The sequence below is a fragment of the Rhinatrema bivittatum genome, chromosome 2 (assembly GCF_901001135.1).
Source record: "Rhinatrema bivittatum chromosome 2, aRhiBiv1.1, whole genome shotgun sequence".
In the NCBI taxonomy this organism is placed as follows: Eukaryota; Metazoa; Chordata; class Amphibia; order Gymnophiona; family Rhinatrematidae; genus Rhinatrema; species Rhinatrema bivittatum.
This window is the reverse complement of record NC_042616.1, coordinates 792768927-792788427: the sequence shown is the minus strand read 5'-3', so window position 1 is coordinate 792788427 and position 19501 is coordinate 792768927. Positions and strand designations below refer to the sequence as shown.

The 19501-nt window shown below is 42.0% G+C and overlaps 1 protein-coding gene across 5 annotated transcripts in view; it reads left to right on the top strand.

Moving 5' to 3' along the window:
• TRAPPC9 (trafficking protein particle complex 9) overlaps positions 1–19501 on the top strand; it is a 1860352-nt gene that overhangs the window by 394616 nt on the left and 1446235 nt on the right. The gene's annotated exons all lie outside the window — the stretch shown is intronic.

Sequence of the window (19501 nt, the reverse complement as noted above, 5' to 3'; positions counted from 1 at the left end):
CAGAAAATGAGGCAGTGTGAACTAGTCTATCCCTTAAGTTTCTACCACGCTTATATGTAAAACGGAGGGGACTATGCAGAAGATCTGTCAGTGCTAAAGCAGCCCAATGCCGTCTGATCATAGATGCAATAGCACTCCCCATAATAGAAAAAGGAAGTATACAATTATTGGACTCATCTTGAGAGCTGGCCCCCGGACTAAATAACCAATCACGGTCAGCATACAGCGCCCGTTTGTAGGCTCTCTTGATCACCCTATACGGGTAACCACGCTCCAGAAAGCGACTAAGCATGGTACGAGCTTGTATCATATATTCAGACCGAGTGGAACACAAACGGCGAAGCCGTAAAAACTGTCCCGTCGGGATGTTATCACGCAAAGGACGGGGATGACAACTCTGATATTGTAGGAGTGTATTGCGATCAGTGTCCTTACGGTATAATGTAGTCACAAATCCTTGTGCCTCTGCAGTAATCATGATGTCCAAAAACGCAATAGAACTCGGGTGTATGTTAAAGTTAAACTGAATGTGTGAACTTAAAGAATTTAACCAATCAAGGAAGACAAAGAACTGAACATCAGTGCCCCTCCAGATAAGTAAGACATCGTCTATGTATCGACGCCACATGAAAATGAAAGAGAACCACTGTGAAGGATAAATATGCTGACATTCAAACTGGTCCATATAGAGACAAGCCAAACTAGGGGCCATAGTGGCCCCCATGGCTGTCCCTTTTATCTGATGAAAAAACAAGTCCTGAAACTGAAAAAAGTTTTTTGTGAGGGCCAGTTCAGATAGCTCGACTTAAAACTGAGTGGAAATGCGATGGGGACGTGGCCGTTTTTCCAAGGTATCAGAAACCACTTGGAGGGCCTCCTGTTGCGGAATATTGGAATACAGGGATACCACGTCTAAAGTGACCAAGAAAAAAGGTTCTGTAGGGGGGACCAGCTCTGATAAGATAGTAATCAAATGCATCGAGTCCCGTATGTATGATTGAATTTGTGGAACAAATGGTTTAAGGAAAAGGTCAACAAACTGTGAAAGCGGTTCGAGAAGCGAACCAATGCCTGCAACAATAGGCCGGCCAGGAGGATGGTCTAGAGTCTTATGGATCTTTGGTAAGGTATAAAATTGAGGCATTATGGGATATGGTGTAGTAAGAAATTTTACTTCTTTTAAAGTGATCATGTGTCTGTCAGCTGCCTCCTGAACCACTTGTCCAATCATATCCTTCAACTGATCCGTAGGGTCATTGGATAGAGATGTGTAGAATTCCCGGTCATGTAGTTGTCGAAGTGCTTCATGATTATATGCAGAACGGTCCTGAACAACAATACCACCCCCCTTGTCAGCCGGTTTTATGGTGATAGATGAGTCCCTCGCTAACCCAGACAGTGCTAATGATTCCACTTTAGACAGATTAAACCGCACAAATTTTTTACGGGAAAAAATCTCTAATACATCCTTACACACTAGTCGTTCAAACGCCCCCAAGGATACATCAGTGGGGTAAATGTAACATCAGGACTTTCTAGAGACATAAAGTTCCTGGATGTAATAAATGACTGATTCATGGAGCAATTGGTTGAGGAACCAACAAGAGAGGGAGCTATTTTAGTTTTAATTCTTAGTGAAGGCGGCGAAGGGAAAAGGGCCCTTTTCGCTGCCAGTTTGGCGCCCAATGGCGCCACCTTTCTTGATGGTGCTATTGGGTGCTATTGGGTGCTATTGGGTGCAAAAGCTGGCAACAATTGCTGCCGGCTTTCTCAGGCCCGCCTCCCATTACCACCGGATTTTCTAAAGGTCTGCGACCTTAGAAAATCCAGGCCTTAGTTTTTGGGTACTTGCCAGGTTCTTGTGGCCTGGATTGGTCACTGTTGGAGACAGGATGCTGGGCTTGATGGACTCTTGGTCTGACCCAGTATGGCATGTTCTTCTTATGTTCTTATGGAACGCAGGATTTGTTGAGAGAGGTAACGGTGGTGGGACCACTTGGCAATAGTGATCATAACATGATGAAATTTAAACTAATAACTGGAAGGGGGGATAATAAGTAAATCTACAGCTCTAACACTAAACTTTCAAAAGGGAAAATTTGATAAAATGAGGAAAATAGGAAAAAACTGAAAGGTGCAGCTGCAGAGGTTAAAAGTGTTCAACAGGCATGGACATTGTTTAAAAATACAATCCTAGAGGCACAGTCCAGATGTATTCCACGCATTAAGAAAGGTGGAAGGAAAGCAAAACGATTATCGTCATGGTTAAAAGGTGAGGTGAAAGAGGCTATTTTAGCCAAAAAAAATCCTTCAAAAATTGGAAGAAGGATCCATCTGAAGAAAATAGGATAAGAAACTAGAACTCCCACACACACACACCTTTTTTTGTGTTTCATTTTTTTATTTTTTTTCTTTCTTTTTTTTCTTTCAACAACAAAGGACTAGAGTTAAGTATTAATTTATCTTATAGCTGATACAGATAGAATTGGACATGACATAACACACACCAATTAATATTTATTATGAAACTGTTACAGTATTTTGATGGCACCTGTTGATATAATTTAAGTCATTTTATGAAACATGAAGTTATGTGACTTATTGTGAACTGTTGTGAAGGCGTCTAGTTTAACGACGGTATAGAAAAGATTTTAAATAAATAAATAAGCATTGTCAAGTTAAGTGTAAAATATTGATAAGACAGGCGAAGAGAGAATTTGAAATGAAGTTGTCCATAGAAGCAAAAACACAACATTTTTTTTTAAATATATCCGAAGCAAGAAACCTGTGAGGAAGTCGGTTGGATTATTAGATAACCGAGGGGTTAAAAGGGGCTCTTACAGAAGATAAGATCATTGCAGAAAGACTAAATGAATTGTTTGCTTCTGTGTTTACTAATGAGGATATTGGGGAGATACCAGTTTTGGAGATGGTTTTCAAGGGTGATGAGTCAGACGAACTGTACCAAAACACTGTGAACCGAGAAGATGTAGTAGGCCAGATTGACAAACTAAAAAGTAGCAAATCACCTGGACCGGATGGTATGCATGCTAGGGTATTGAAGAACTAAAAAATGAAGTTTCTGATCGTTTAGTTAAAATTTGTAACCTATCATTAAAATCATCCATTGTACCTGAAGACTGGAGGGTGGCCAATGTAACCCCAATATTTAAAAAGTGCTCCGGGGCGATCCGGGTAACTATAGACCTGTGAGCATGACTTCAGTGCCGGGAAAAATAGTGGAAACTATTCTAAAGATCAAAATCATAGAGCATATAGAAAGACTTGGTCTAATGGAACACAGTCCACATGGACTTACCCAAGGGAAGTCTTGCCTAACAAATCTGCTTCATTTTTTTGAAGGGGTTAATAAATATGTGGATAAAGGTGAACCAGTAGATGTAGTGTATTTGGATTTTCAGAAGGTGTTTGACAAAGTCCCTCATGAGAGGCTTCTACGAAAACTAAAATGTCATGGGATAGGAGGCGATGTCCTTTTGTGGATTACAAACTGGTTAAAAGACAGGAAACAGAGAGTAGGATTAAATGGTCAATTTTCTCAGTGGAAAAGGGTAAATAGTGGAGTGTCTCAGGGATCTGACTTGGACCGGTGCTTTTCAATATATATATAAATGATCTGGAAAGGAATAAGACAAGTGAGGTTATCAAATTTGCGGATGATACAAAATTATTCAGAGTAGTTAATTCACAAGCGGATTGTAATACATTACAGGAGGATTTTGCAAGACTGGAAGATTGGGCATCCAAATGGCAGATGAAATTTAATGTGGACAAGTACAAGGTGTTGCATTTAGAGAAAAATAATCCTTTCTGTAGTTACACGATGTTAGGTTCCATATTAGGAACTACCACCCAGGAAAAAGATCTAGGCATCATAGTGGATAATACTTTAAAATCGTCAGCTCAGTGTGCTGCAGCAGTCAAAAAAGCAAACAAAATGTTAGGAATTATTAGGAAGGGAATGGTTAATAAAATGGAAAATGTCATAATGCCTTTGTATCACTCATGATGAGACCGCACCTTGAATACTGTGTACAATTCTGGTCGCCGCATCTCAAAAAAGATATAGTTGCGATGGAGAAGGTACAGAGAAGGGCAACCAAAATGATAAAGGGGATGGAACAGCTCCCCTGTGAGGAAAGGCTGAAGAGGCTAGGCCTGTTCAGCTTGGAGAAGATGGATCGGAGTAAACAGGATTTTATTCAAGCTTGCCCGACTCTGGCCGAGTTTCGCTCAGAGAGCTGCCTCAGGGGCTAAAAACATATAAAAGACAAACGAAATAAATAATAATAAAACATATTAGAACACGTAATACAATTATAAACAAAATATATCTTAGTGTCAATGTTAAAAGGCTGGACAATAAAAAAAATAAATAAATAAAAAACAGTACTATATATTGTGACACAACTATACAGAGTAATATATGTATGTGTGTGTACTATTTACATAGACAAACACTTGAAATGGAGATAGGATCTCAGTAGCGTGTACGTATAAATCTACAATAAGACCATCAATGTAACATACAAAAAAAGAGGGCTTAAAACAAGAATAATGTGTAGATGGTTTTAAAATGAAATAAAATAAAATAAAATAGAATGAATACCTTACAAGCCACATCAATTGGCTTAAAACATCACAAGGTGAAATCGAAATAGCACAGAGGATTTCTTTGGTTTTGAAGCAGAGCTCTAAAAATATTGGTATTACATACCTTAAAAAAGAACAAGAACTATTAAAGCATATGTAAAATATATGTTAAATAATATCTTGTAAAAATGGACCATGAAATAAATAAATAAATTAACAAATATGAATAGCAGAGGCACGATTGGTGTAGCAACTAAAAGATTTTTTTATTTATTTATAGCTATCAGGATCATGGATTTACACCGTCAATGTAACTATATATATCAATTTGTTTGTAGGCTGTTGATATATATGGTTACATTGACGTTGTAATGTCATGTTATTAGTTGATTGCAATTAAATTTGCCTTATGCCGATATCCAGCGCTAAATTTAAGTTGACTGCTATTGTGATCAATAACCATTATGCTAGTTTCCAAGATTTAAGGGTAGGGTGTTCATAACACATATGCAAATCAATAAATCCATGATCCTGATAGCTATAAATAAATAAAAAAATCTTTTAGTTGCTACACCAATCGAGCCTCTGCTATTCATATTTGTTAATTTATTTATTTCATGGTCCATTTTTACAAGATATTATTTAACATATATTTTACATATGCTTTAATAGCTCTTATTCTTTTTTAAGGTATGTAATACCAATATTTTTAGAGCTCTGCTTCAAAACCAAAGAAATCCTCTGTGCTATTTCGACTTGATTTCACCTTGTGATGTTTTAAGCCAATTGATGTGGCTTGTAAGGTATTCATTCTATTTTATTTTATTTTATTTCATTTTAAAACCATCTACACATTATTCTTGTTTTAAGCCCCCTTTTTTTGTATGTTACATTGATGGTCTTATTGTAGATTTATACGTACACGCCACTGAGATCCTATCTCCATTTCAAGTGTTTGTCTATGTAAATAGTACACACACATACATACATTACTCTGTATAGTTGTGTCACAATATATAGTACTGTTTTTTATTATTTTTTTTATTGTCCAGCCTTTTAACATTGACACTAAGATATATTTTGTTTATAATTGTATTACGTGTTCTAATATGTTTTATTATTATTTATTTCGTTTGAGAACAATTTATAGAGGTCAGATGTACATTTTACATGTGGTTACAATTTTATATGTATGTGTGTCTTTTATATGTTTTTAGCCCCTGAGGCAGCTCTCTGAGCGAAACTCAGCCAGAGTCGGGCAAGCTTGAATAAAATCCTGTTTACTCCGATCCATCCACTTGTTTTCATTGCTAACAGCCATCTTGGATCGGCTACCGGTTTGTTTTCTTGGACCAGCGTGGAGAAGAGACAGCTGAGGGGGGATATGATAGGTATTTAAGATCATGAGAGGTCTTGAATGAGTAGATGTGAATCTGTTATTTACACTTTCGGATAATAGAAGGACTAGGGGGAATTTCATGAAGTTATCAAGTAGCACATTTAAGACTAATCGGAGAAAATTATTTTTCACTCAACACACAGTTAAGCTCTGGAATTTATTGTCAGAGGATGTGGTTAGTACACTTAGTGTATACGGGTTCAAAAAGGTTTGGATAAGTTCTTGAAGGAGAAGTCCATTAACTGCTATTAATCAAGTTTACTTAGGGAATAGCCACTACTATTAATTGCATCATTAGCATGGGATCTTCTTGGTGTTTGGGTAATTGTCAGGTTCTTGTGGCCTGGTGTGGCCTCTGTTGGAAACAGGATGCTGGGCTTGATGGACCCTTGGTCTGACCCAGCATGGCAATTTCTTATGTTTAGGCGCAGCCTCTGCCTCATCCAGTCCTCTCAGGTCAGAGCTGCAGGAGGTGACCTCTCACTTGCCATGTTCTACTGTTAAGCGCTGAAGTACTCTTAGATTGGCAGCAAGTGGTCCTAACAGGAATCTGGATGGCACGGATGAAGAGCCGATCCTGACTCTTTGGAGGATGGGGAAGTTCTTCCGGGACTGGAACCGTATAGGACTATGTTGAAGTTCTTTCATAGAGATGAGCTACTGGCTCTGATTTCCCAGATGTAAAAGATACTGAGTGTACCTGTGGCAGATTCCATGTCCGAGCCAAAGAAAAATCCCATTTTGGTTTCTTTGCGTAAAACCTCTTGTTTTTTTTCCCTGTTATGGAGGCCATTCAATAATTGATTTTGAATGGGACACACCGGAGACTAATTTCAAAGGGAGTCAGACTCTGAAATGCCTGTACTCACTGAATCGAATGGTGAGTGAGCGTTTGCATTTTCCGAAAGAGGATGCACTTGTCTGTGCCATTTCCAAGTGGATGACTATCCCCGCAGAGGGAGGAGCGGCTTTGAATGGTGTGCAGCATAGGAGGATTGAGGCCATCCTTAAGCAAGCATTTGAAGCAGTTTCAATGACCTTGCAGATAGCTTCTTCTTGTTCCCTGGTGGCTTGCTCTTGTTTACTTCTCTCTCAGGGGAGTCGATGAATCTGGAGTGAATTCCAGGGCAGTTATGGAGCTAGCAGCCACCTTTTTTGGCAGATGTGGGCTGTGATTTGGTCCTCACTTCATCCAGAGAGGTGGCTTCAGTAACAGCGGCCAGGCATCAGTTATGGTCTGCTAATGCGATCTCCAAGGCTAACCTTATGAAATTGCCCTTTAAAGGCTCGCTCTTGTTTGGGAGCGAGTTGGATAAACTGGCTGGTAAGTAGGGCGAATCCCCAGTTGCTGGAGGATAAGAAGCAGACACCGCACTTCTTTGGCATAAGATGTCATGCCAGGGGATCCAAGTGTTTTCGATCCTGCAGAGGAGCGACCTTTTAGAAGACTCAGCCTTTTGGTAGGTTTGAGTCCTTTCATCCCAGACAGCCCATACAGGGCTTGGGCTCGTGTAGTGGAACCTCCTGAGCCTCTCAATGAAGGTTTGCCAACTAGCGCCTGGGTATAGGAGATAAGGGCGGGGGGGGGGGGGGCCCTCTTTCTCTTTTATCAGAGGTGGGTCAAAATCACATCAGATCAGTGGGCTCTGGAGGTGATATGAGACTGATATGCCTTGGAGTTTTGCAGTGTTCCTCAGGACAAGTTCATGGTGTCTCCCTGGCATTCCCCGCAGAAGAAGAAGGCAGTGGAGTGTACATTGTCAAGGCTTCTCAGTTTGAGGGCTGTGGTCCCAATGCCCATGTCTCAAGAAAATACAGATCAATATTCCTTTTGTCCCATCCTGGATCTGAGGGGTCAACCATCATTTGCGGGTGACTCAATTTTGCATGGAAACATTACACTCAGTGATAATGGCCATGAGAGAGGATGAGCTCCTGGGACACCCAAATTTGGATGACTGACTGATTCGGGCCAAGTCTTTGGAAGAGAGCTGCTTGGTGATCAGCAAGGTGAGCTCGATTTGGGTGGTGAAGTGGCCGAGAGCAGTCTTCAGCCATCTGTCAGATTATCTCGGTGTTTGATTCAACTTGAAGCAGGGCAGGATTTTGCTACTGGAAGTTCATATTCAGAAGTTGATGGTGCAGGTGCATCTGTGGATGAACACTATACGCCCAAAAATGTGGTTCTATTTGCAGGTACTCAGTTTGATGGTGATGGTGATGACCCTGGAAGTGGTGCTGGAGGCGAGGGTGCATATGAGTCCTCTTTAGTGTGCCCTCCTCTCTCGTTGGAGCCCACAGTCTCAGGACTGTTCATTTCTGCTCCACCTGCTGATGGAGGTGTGCTCTTAACTACAGTGGTGGTTACAAGCGGATCATCTAGAAAAGGGAGTTTCTCTAAAAGCACCAGACTGGTTACTAGTCACAACGGATGTGAGCCTCCACGGTTGGGGAGCTCACTGTCAGGAACTGACAGTGCAAGGGCACTGGAGTACAGAAGAATCTCTCTGGAACACATTGCACATTGCACTAGGACAGCATCCTGCTGTCTATGGGGAACCCTGATTAGAGGTAAGCAAACTTGCTTTCAGTGTTCTATCTTCTCTTTTTCTCTATTTCTCTCTCTCTCTGTCTTTCTCTCTATATATGTAGTACAGCATGCCAACTTGTCCATTACAAATACAAGTTTTCAAGTTCTGTGGAAGCTAATCTTTTATCATTTCCTAGCTATTCATATTTATTAAATTAATTGTTTCTATGGACTTCTCGAGGCACTGTACATACAATTATGTACATAACTCACTGCAATTCAGAGATATCCAACGAACATAATCATAATATCAAAGGCCATCTTGGACCAATGTGTGTTGTTTATATGAAATTGTATGTAATTGCTTGTGCAGGTGGATTTGGCTGTAAAATTATATACATACTGCCCTTATCAGAGACAGGATACTGGTCTAGACTGGTCTTTGTCCTGATATAATTTTGTAATAAACGGTTTTTGGTTTTTTTTTTAAATAATGAAGAAAGATGTTTATTTTTAAAAGCTCTTATACATCTATTTTTCCTGATTTAATCTGCCTTCTAATGTACTTTGACTTTATTCAGAGCAACAAATCTGCCATGGACTTTATTGCCCACTGCTTTCATGTTGCTGGCAATTACCAATCTTTTTGTATTGATGGAGCATTAGTTGGATGCAGCTTTTTCTGAATGCTGTTGCAGCTGGAGTTTTTTCTTGTTTAATTGTACAGCAGAGATGAGATGAATGAAACCAAACAAGAATCTCAGTGGTGGCAATATTCTGAGTCAGCAGTGCCCTCTAGATTGATCTAACAGTAGAAAAAGCTAGAGTAGTGACTGATGAGGAGTGAAACATGCTGGATGAAAGTACCGATTTTAGAGAAAAGGCCATAATATATCAAAAGCTTGGACTGCTCTGACTGATCAAAATCAAAAGGGCATTTATAGCAGTACTTCATAATAACTGACTCAAATGTCAACTGTGTTGAGATTCTTCCAAAAAGTTACACACAGAAGTAACCCCTGGGCTGATAATCTTGGACAGAGGTTCCAGAAGCCCATATTTAAAACACAGTCAGTGATGCTATACTTCCCATTTTGGTTTGCTTCTCCAGTGTCCAGGATTTCCTGAGTTGGGGGGGTTGGGAGATAATTCTTCTAGGCCCTGGGCATTGCAATTAATCATTTCCCAAAGAAGAGATGTGCTATACATCAGTGACAAGTGCTGACTTCTAGGAAACACACTGACAGCTGAACAGGTTTCCAGAAACGTTTTTACTGAAGTGTTTTGAAATGACGACAAAAGTCTTTATAGCTGCACTGGTCATGTCTAGTTATTATAGTCAAGTTGGCTAATAAATTTGTGACTTCTTTCTTTATTTAATTTATTAATTGAAGTAAAAAACAATTATCCAAGTTATTGAAACTTATCTTTGTTCTTCTTCCCATGGTATAGAGCAGTTGTAAGTTTCCCTCCCATGACATTGATAATTTAAACATCCAGTCAGTCATAGGTATCTACTACATCTCCAGCAGGTTTTTTCATTTCTCCCTTTCTCCTCCTTGTACCAGAATGATACTTGTTGCACTCCTCTTCTCTTAAGATGTTCAACAGATGCATTTGACCCCTTGTAGAGGTCCACCAAAATTCTTTCTGACCCTTTCTCTGACTTTCCTCTGGATGGATGTAAATCATCCCTCCTCTGGATGCAGATGATCGCAGTTCCTTTACAATGAAGGTACAAGTGGTATAGTGAAATTGAAAGGTGAAAAGGATCAATGGGTGGAGAGAGACAAGGAAATGGCAGAAATATTAAACGATGCTTCAGTTCAGTGTTCACTAAACCCTGGAGAAGGACCGTCACTAGTTATCAAGAAACTGGAGGGGAGTGGAGTAGATGTAACTAAGTTTACAGAAGAGAATATATGGGAAGAGCTAGGAAAAATAAAAGTGGACAAAGCCATGGAACCTGATGAGGTCCATCCTAGGATACTGAGGGAGCTCAGAGATGTACTGGCGGGTCCACTGAGTGACCTGTTCAACAGATCCCTAGAAATGGGAGTGGTGCCAAGTGATTGGAGAAGAGCGTTGGTGGTCCCGCTTCACAAGAGTGGGAGCAGAGAGGAGGTGGAAACTACAGGCCTCACCTCTGTGGTGGGAAAGTTAATGGAGTCGCTGCTGAAAGAAAGAATAGTGAGCTATCTACAGTCAGAAAAATTGCTGGACCAGAGGCAGCATGGGTTCACCAGGGGAAGGTCCTGTAAGACAAATCTGACTGACCTTTTTGATTGGGTGACTAGGAATTAGATAGAGGAAGAGCGCTCAATGTCATCTACTTGGATTTCAGCAAAGCTTTTCATACGGTCCCGAACAGGAGGCTTGTGAATAAAATGAGAAGCTTAGGAGTGGGTGCCAAGATGGTGGCCTGGATTGGAAACTGGTTGATGGACAGAAGACAATGGAACTTACTCTGAAGAAAGAGCGGTGTTAAGCGGAGTGCCACAAGGATCAGTGTTGGGACTGATCCTGTTCAATACTGTATCTTTGTGAGCGACATTGCGGACGGGAAAGAAGGTAAGGTTTGTCTTTTTGCGGATGATACTAAGATCTGGAACAGAGTGAACATGCCAGAAGGAGTGGAGAGAATGTGACGTGACTTATGGAAGCTGGAAGAGTGGTCGAAGATATGGCAGCTGAGATTCAATGCCAAGAAGTGCAGAGTCATACATATGGGGAGTGGAAACCCGAAAGATGGGAGGTGAAGGACTGATGTGCATGGAGCAGGAGAGAGACCTTGGGGTGATAGTGTCTAACGATCTGAAGTCGGCGAAACAATGTGATAAGGCGATAGCTAAAGCCAGAAGAATGCTGGGCTGCATAGAGAGAGGAATATCTAGTAAGAGAAAGGAAGTGATGATCCCCTTGTACAGGGCCTTGGTGAGGCCCTATCTGGAGTACTGTGTTCAGTTCTGGAGATCATATCTCCAAAGGGACAGAGACAGGATGGAGGCGGTCCAGAGAAGGGCCACCAAAAAGGTGGTTGGTCTTCATAAAATGACTTATGAGGAGAGATTAAAGAACCTAAATATGTACACCCTGGAGGAGAGGAGGAGCAGAGGCGATATGATACAGACTTTCAGATACTTGAAAGGTTTTAATGATTCATGGGCAACAACAAACCTTTTACAATGGAAAAAAATCAGTAGAACTCTAGGGGTCACGATTTGAAGCTTCAGGGAGGAAGACTCAGAACCAATGTCAGGAAATATTTCTTCACGGAGAGGGTGGTAGATGCCGGGAATGCCCTTTTGGAGGAAGTGGTGAAGACTAAAACTGTGAAAGATTTCAAAGTGGTGTGGAATAAACACTGTGGATCCGTAAAGGCTAGAGGATGGGAATGAAGAGTAGAGCCATGGGGGTGGCTTGCTGGAATGTTAACTTCTACCTGGTGATTACCAGCCTTACTCAAAAAAATCCCTTGCACGGTTAATGCAACCCCAACATTGCTCTCTGCTTCAACGGCAAAGGGAAATATTAGGTGCTACAACCCAAGAAATATTAGGTGCTACAACCCAAGAAAGAGATCTAGGTGTCATAGTGGATAACACATTGAAATCGTCGGTTCAGTGTGCTGCGGCAGTCAAAAAAGCAAACAGAATGTTGGGAATTATTAGAAAAGGAATGATGAATAAAACGGAAAATGTCATAATGCCTCTGTATCGCTCCATGGTAAGACCGCACCTTGAATACTGTGTACAATTCTGGTCGCCGCATCTCAAAAAAGATATAATTGCGATGGAGAAGGTACAGAGAAGGGCTACCAAAATGATAAGGGGAATGGAACAACTCCCCTATGAGGAAAGACTAAAGAGGTTAGGACTTTTCAGCTTGGAGAAGAGACGACTGAGGGGGGATATGATAGAGGTGTTTAAAATTATGAGAGGTCTAGAACGGGTAGATGTGAATCGGTTATTTACTCTTTCGGATAGTAGAAGGACTAGGGGACACTCCATGAAGTTAGCATGGGGCACATTTAAAACTAATCGGAGAAAGTTCTTTTTTACTCAACGCACAATTAAACTCTGGAATTTGTTGCCAGAGAATGTGGTTAGTGCAGTTAGTATAGCTGTGTTTAAAAAAGGATTGGATAAGTTCTTGGAGGAGAAGTCCATTACCTGCTATTAAGTTCACTTAGAGAATAGCCACTGCCATTAGCAATGGTTACATGGAATAGACAGTTTTTGGGTACTTGCCAGGTTCTTATGGCCTGGATTGGCCACTGTTGGAAACAGGATGCTGGGCTTGATGGACCCTTGGTCTGACCCAGTATGGCATTTTCTTATGTTCTTAAATGTGGAAAAAAAGATTTCCATTCAGATAACAACCAAAAAGGACTGAACTTCACAATCTGGATAAACAAATAAGCGTGGGGGTAGCTTGCTTATTATGGCGGATACTACCCTAAACCAATTAAGCCTGATACATCACTTTGAATACATATACAGTGCTGCTCTCTGCTTCTACGGCATGGGGAAAAGTGGAAAACAGGATTTACATTCAGGCAATAACCAACAAGGACTGAACTTCACAATCTGGGTAAAGAATCGTGGGGGTAGCTGTTTATTACGGAGGTTAATACCCTGGTCTCACTTCTGAGAACCTCAGAAACCTTTCCCTTCAGTATAATCATGACAGGGGACAGCATTATATTTCCTTTCCAAACAAGAAGTGGCTTAATACTAACTTAGAAGAGAATCAAAGGGGCTCAACTCATGTTTTTCCAAAAATGAACTAACTTCAAATAAAACATTTTTTCCTGAAATTTAGTGATTAGCTTGTAGCTTTCTTCTCCTTTTGGCACTTTAATCCCCTGCAAAGACTTTGAGAAAGATCATAGCCCCTGAGCAACAGAGTAAAAAGAGTCAGGCCCAATCTTGCACCAGGGTCTTCCCCTGAGGCACAGGAGGATCTCTTTACTGGTGGCCAGCTAAGTTGTAAAAGCTTGCTTACTTGTCCCATCCTAAATCTACAGCGCTGCCCGTTAGGACCCGGATTATTCCTCGGGAGTTTCATAATGGGTTGCTGAAATTTTCCCAATGTTCCCAACAACCAGATGGTTTGGGGTTGCACTTGAGGATCTCTGAGATAACTGTGTATTTTGAGACTTAGAATCCTTATGCCATTGCCTTGTATCCATTTATTGTGAAACTTAGTCATTGTGCCTTGAACCTGGTGAAGTAAATCTTGTTTTATGTTAGGAATAAAACTCTAAATTTAAACTCAACCTAGACACATGTCCAGTGCTCTCCTTAGCTCTAGTCCGAAAGCAGCTCTCTGATAGATCTCAGTGCTGTATTACAGAACATTTAAGAGAGAAAAGTTGCATCCTGTACAATAGATAGTCTCTTCAGTAATCACACTTGGTCATGTGACTATAATTGGCAGCAAATAGATTATTTCACAACTTTGTGGAAAGGCAGAAAAGCCTTTCCCTGCCTGTATACAGTTTTTGCCAATCTACAAAAACCTCATGTCTCCTTTCAATGCCATATATAAGCTTTAACTTGGGAGGGAATAACATCAAAGGGGAAGTTTAAATGCTGTTTTAAGGGAATACATGTTATAAAAAAGCTGTCACGCTCCAGAGGCTGATGAGCCCTTGGGCTGCTGCTAGGTTGATACAGCCTGGGGCATGCGGACACAGACTAGGCACAAGCAAGGTCTTCTGCCTGGTCGGCCCCTCCCCCTTGGGTTAAGCTGGTGGCCAGCAGGACTTCTCTGGCAGGGTGCAGGGAATGAGGAGTCAGCACCAAGGCGGGGTGAAGTCAGGGCCAGCGGATTTCAGACAGCGTGGGAACAGGCAAGGTCAGGGTTGACTGAGAACTAGCAAGGTCGATGTCAAGGCAGGCAGAGATCGAACAAAGTCAGAAGACTGTCCAAGTCAGCAACAGAAGAACAGTCTGAGGCAAGGCTGACTGGAAAGCAAGGCAAAGCAAAGCAAGTCAGGAGAACAAGGCAGGGAGAAAAGGCCCGTCAGGGTAGAATGATGGGAGAATGGCTAGGCAAGGCTGGATAAAGTAGGAACATGGGAAGGCGAAGGCAAGGCTGGACAAGACAGAATGACAGTAAAAGCAAGGCAAAGGTGGGCAAGGAAGGTCCAGTAGCACTATAGCACTAATGAGTAGCTCAGGAGGACCTATTGCTGAGACGATGGCCGGTTGCAGAAGATCTTTTATATATTTAGAATGTGATATCATCAGCCAGTACCCCAGGAAGGCCTGACTGCAGGGCCTATAAGAGGAGTTCAAGGGTGCAGGAAGTTCTGTACATGGCCCTTGGATGTAGCATGATGTGGGACGACACACCTTTACTGGTACAATAGACTGCTTGGATATGTCTTCCGGAACCTCTGTTAGTCTGGCTTTGTTTCTGCTTTGCATCCAGCTCTGCAGTCCTGTTGCAGTGATCCTGCTCTGAAATCCTGTTCTGCTGTTCCTGCTCTGCAGCCCTCTCTCCTGGGTTCCTGATATTGACTCTGCTCCAATGTTACAACTGCATGCTCAACTGCTTCCCAAGCTAGGCTTGGTTTTACTAACCTTGGCTCAGTCTTCATCTGGCCATCCAGCCTCTTCAGGTCTGCCTCTTTCTAACGTATCATTTGCTAGTGAATAGACATGCCCTGACAAATTTACATAAATAATTTGGGAAGGGGAGCTATGAGTGAAATGTTTAAATTTCTAGATGACAAAACTATTCATACTTATTAAAACATAGACAGACTGAGAAACTACAGAAAGACTTTGCCTGATTAGGAAATTGGGCATCTAAATGGCAGATGAAATTTAATATGAGCAAGTGAATAGTGAGCAAGTACTAATGTATGTCTAACTACAAGTATGCCACCATTGTGAACAATACCTTTAATTCCACATATCCAAGTGGACTAACACAGCAACCACAATTCTTTTTTTTTTCCAAAATACTTTTTATTGTAATTTTCAAAACAGAGGTTTGCAACCAGAAAAACAAGGCATAACAAAGTTTGCCGGCACAAGACGTTCAGCTATCAGCAACATAGTATATGCAATGTGACATGGCATACAAACTCGACAGCCAAACAGAGATAGCCACACCAAGACCGAAAACTACACAATTTCAAGGATGCAGTTCCTGTTTGAGTAGCGACAGACACTCCATTTGCCCACATTCCACCAAACACCCACCCGTGGGTATATGCACACTCACTCACCACAACCACACCCCAGAACACACCCCCCCCCTCGCCCCACAAGAGACCAAGTGAGAGCTCCCCTACAAACACTGCTGTGAGAATATATTACGCTTCGAGCAACCTTTCCTTATGGGTACAGGAGGTAACACGCAAGAAATACAACTTCAAAGGTTCTGTGCAGGAAAATATGTGGTGCGGAAAAGTCATGTGCACAGGAGTTTTAACGCCATTGAGCTGTGATCAAGCTAGTCTGAATATCTAAGGGTAAAAACGTAAAATAAGTATCCCAGCATTGATAATACAGTTTACTGACTTTGAGTCCCCACAGTACTGTCCATCCAAACAGCTAAAACAGTCCGATAGGCCAAAAGGATTGCAATGCGCCCGAAACGGGTGATAGCTGACGGAAGAGGCTGTTGGGTGAGAGGGAGAACTCCAAGAAGAAGCAGACTCACCTTTTTGGCCTGCACACCAGTAGTTTTAGTAAGTATGTCAAGGATTTCAGTCCAAAAAGCCACTAGCGTCAAACACTCTAAAAGCCGATGTACCAGGGTGTCATCTGTCCTACCAGATTTGATTTATAAAGGGGATGTGATACTGCCCATCCGAAACCTCTTGACGTAGTCATATATGATGTGATGAATTCAGAATTGCAATTCCCGGAAGGTGAAATCGGAGATATGAGAGTAGATTGCGGGAAAGCAGCTCTGAAGATAATTTTCTGTTAAGGGTTCACCCAAACAAGAAGACCAGCGCTTAGTGAGAGCGTACAAACAGTTTTCTTTCCGGGAGCTCTTCCCGAGCTTATTCCACCCTGCAATCGAATTTGCAACACAAGATATGTCAAAGATGAGCGTCGCAAACGCAAGTTCCGCTGGGAAGGCTTCAGTCGACCAGTGAAAAGATTGTAGATAATGCCTGGCTTGTAAATACGTGAAAAAATGGCGGGAGGAAATTGAAAAGTCTGGCTGAGAGAGAGGAATGACTGCATCACAGAAGAGTTCTTTTCATAGAGATGGTAAATAAAAACAATGCCTCTCAGTCCCCACTGTTTGAATATAGCGCCATATTCCTGCCCTGGGGGAAAGTCGGCATTACCCACCAAAGGAAGTAGCAAAAATCTCGGGCCATATAGCCCTCGCACAGTACACAGCCATCTCCAGGCACAGATGCACAGAGAAAGCAGTATCTTTGGGAAGTCCAGTCCTTGTAACATCGCTGGGTGGGCCTGTAAAAGAAAAAGCGGCAACCATGGGGCAGACATATGATTAATCAAATTTGATTCACAATAAGAGTAAGAGTCGGTGAGCCACTCTCCCACAAATCGCATCTGGTAAGCTACATTATATTTATTTATTTATTTTTGGTTTTTATATACCGATCTTCCTACATTAGATGCAAATCAAACCGGTTTACATAGAACAAGAAGAAACTTGCTAAAAGGCATTACATACATTACACATTATATAGACGAAAATCAGGAAGGCCGAGACCTCCCATTTCTCGGGAGCTTTCAAGGGTAGTGTATTTTATCCTTCTTTCTTCCCTGCCCACAGAAATTTAGAGAAGGAGGCTCGAAGCTTCTGGAGGTCACTAGCAGGGAGCCAGCAGGGTAACATGTGGAGCTTATAGAGCAATTTAGGAACAATCATCGTTTTCAGGAGAGCACAGCGGCCAGAAAGGGACAAGGGAAGGAGTTGCCATGCTGCCAGTTGCGATTGGTCTCCCGCACATTCAGAGCATGTAAGTACCTCCGTTCTCTAGGTATCCAGACTCCTAAGTATTTAAATTTATCCGGGGCCCAAGAAAAAGGAAAGATGCCCATCCATGTTTGCCGGATTTGGGGATCCAATGCCAACGTCTCAGACTTTGAAAAATTTATTTGCAATCCCGCAATAGCCCTAAATTGAGAGAAAAGATGTATTATAACTGGAATACTGCTGCGAGGATGTCCCACAAACAGGATATCATCTGCAAACAGAGACACTTTCAAAGGTTGACACCCCATGCTAAGGCCCCAAAAACCCTTTTTTCGGTGGAGGCGAGTCACCAGGGGCTCGATTGCCAGCACGAACAAGAGTGGGGGGAGGGGGCATCCCTGTCGCACTCCACAATGAAGAGAAAACTGGTCAGAAAGCGCACCATTTATGAGAATGCGCACGCTGGGGTTAGCATACAAAGCTTCCAGCCATGTCACAAAAGCCACAGTAAAGCCATATTGTTGCAGAGACCAGAAAAGGTACTCCCAAGAAAGGGAATCAAACGCCTTTTCCGCATCTAGGCTCAAAATCATGGCCTGAAGATGGATAGCTAAGGGCTGCTATAAGACAACGGACATTCTTTACCCCTTGTCTACCCTTAACAAACCCTGTCTGATCTGAGTGGATCATATGAGGAAGTATGCTATTCAGGCGAGCCGCAAGAACTGCGGCCAAAATTTTTATGTCAACATTAATGAGCAATATGGGGCTGTAAGAGCCAACATCCAGGGGGACTTTACCTGGTTTGGGTAGCACTACAATAGTCGACTGATTCATTAAGAGCGAAAGCACTTTGGTAGACAGTAGGCTGTTATAAAACGAGGACAGTGAAGGAAACGGGAAATTTTAGTAACTTATAAAATTCAGACCCCCAAGCCATCAGGCCCCGCCGCTTTTCCCAGTGTCAGTCCCTGTATAATAGAGTAAATTTCCCCATCCCAAATGGGGGTATTTAAGAGCGTGGCTTGGTATGGGGTTAATGCAGGCCAAGGCACATCCTGAAAAAATAAGGTAGAAATCTTGACATCTCTGGCGCGAGTTCGATAGAAGGCAGTGTAATACTCCAAAAAACAAACAAACAAACAAACAAACATGCAGAGATGTCAGGCTGGGTAGTCTTGCACTGGCCCGCCCCATCCCTAATCCCCACGATGACCGATCTTTGATTGCGGACCCGCACTAGATTAGCTAATAGACGGCTTGGTTGGTTACCATGTTTGAAAAGTTGGTACTTATAATAGCGCAATGACTTTGAGGCCCTTTGGTGCAACAGATGATTCAGGGCTTCCCGAGTGTGATCCACTTGACACCGATCAGCGTTGGTCATATGCTGCATATGCTGTAACTGCAGTGGTTTTAGTAGCCCAGTAAGGCGGAGAATCTCGGCATAACGTTGTTTGTTAACTTTTGCGACATAGGCTATGATATGGCCTCGCATTACCACTTTTCCAGCTTCCCATACAGTTGCCGCTGTGACTTCAGGTGTGACATTCAAGGCTACATATTCCTCCCAGCATTTACTTAAATAAGTATGAAAGGTCTTATCAAAAAAGAGATCAGGCCGCATGCGTCAAGAAAAAGGAGCGTGTGGGGAGCTACCTACCACCAAACCACCAGAGACCAGGGCATGATCAGAGATAAGCATAACTCCAATAGTAGCGGACGTCACCTGCGCAAAAAGGGTGCATGAAAGCAGCATATAGTCCAGCCTGGAGTATGAATGATGTGGGTGTGAGTAAAAAGTAAAATCCTGTTCCCCAGGATGCAACACCCTCCAGGCATCTATAAAATTTAGCTCCTGAGCAACAGAATTTCCCCCATGTATTGGTCTTTTAAGTCTATCAACTTGGCAGGTTTACAGTCATATTCCTTATCCATAACTGTATTGAAATCACTCCCTACCACCAATTGATTCCCATGTAGGTCCATCAGCAACCCGACTAGATGTGTGAAAAAGCTATGTGAATATA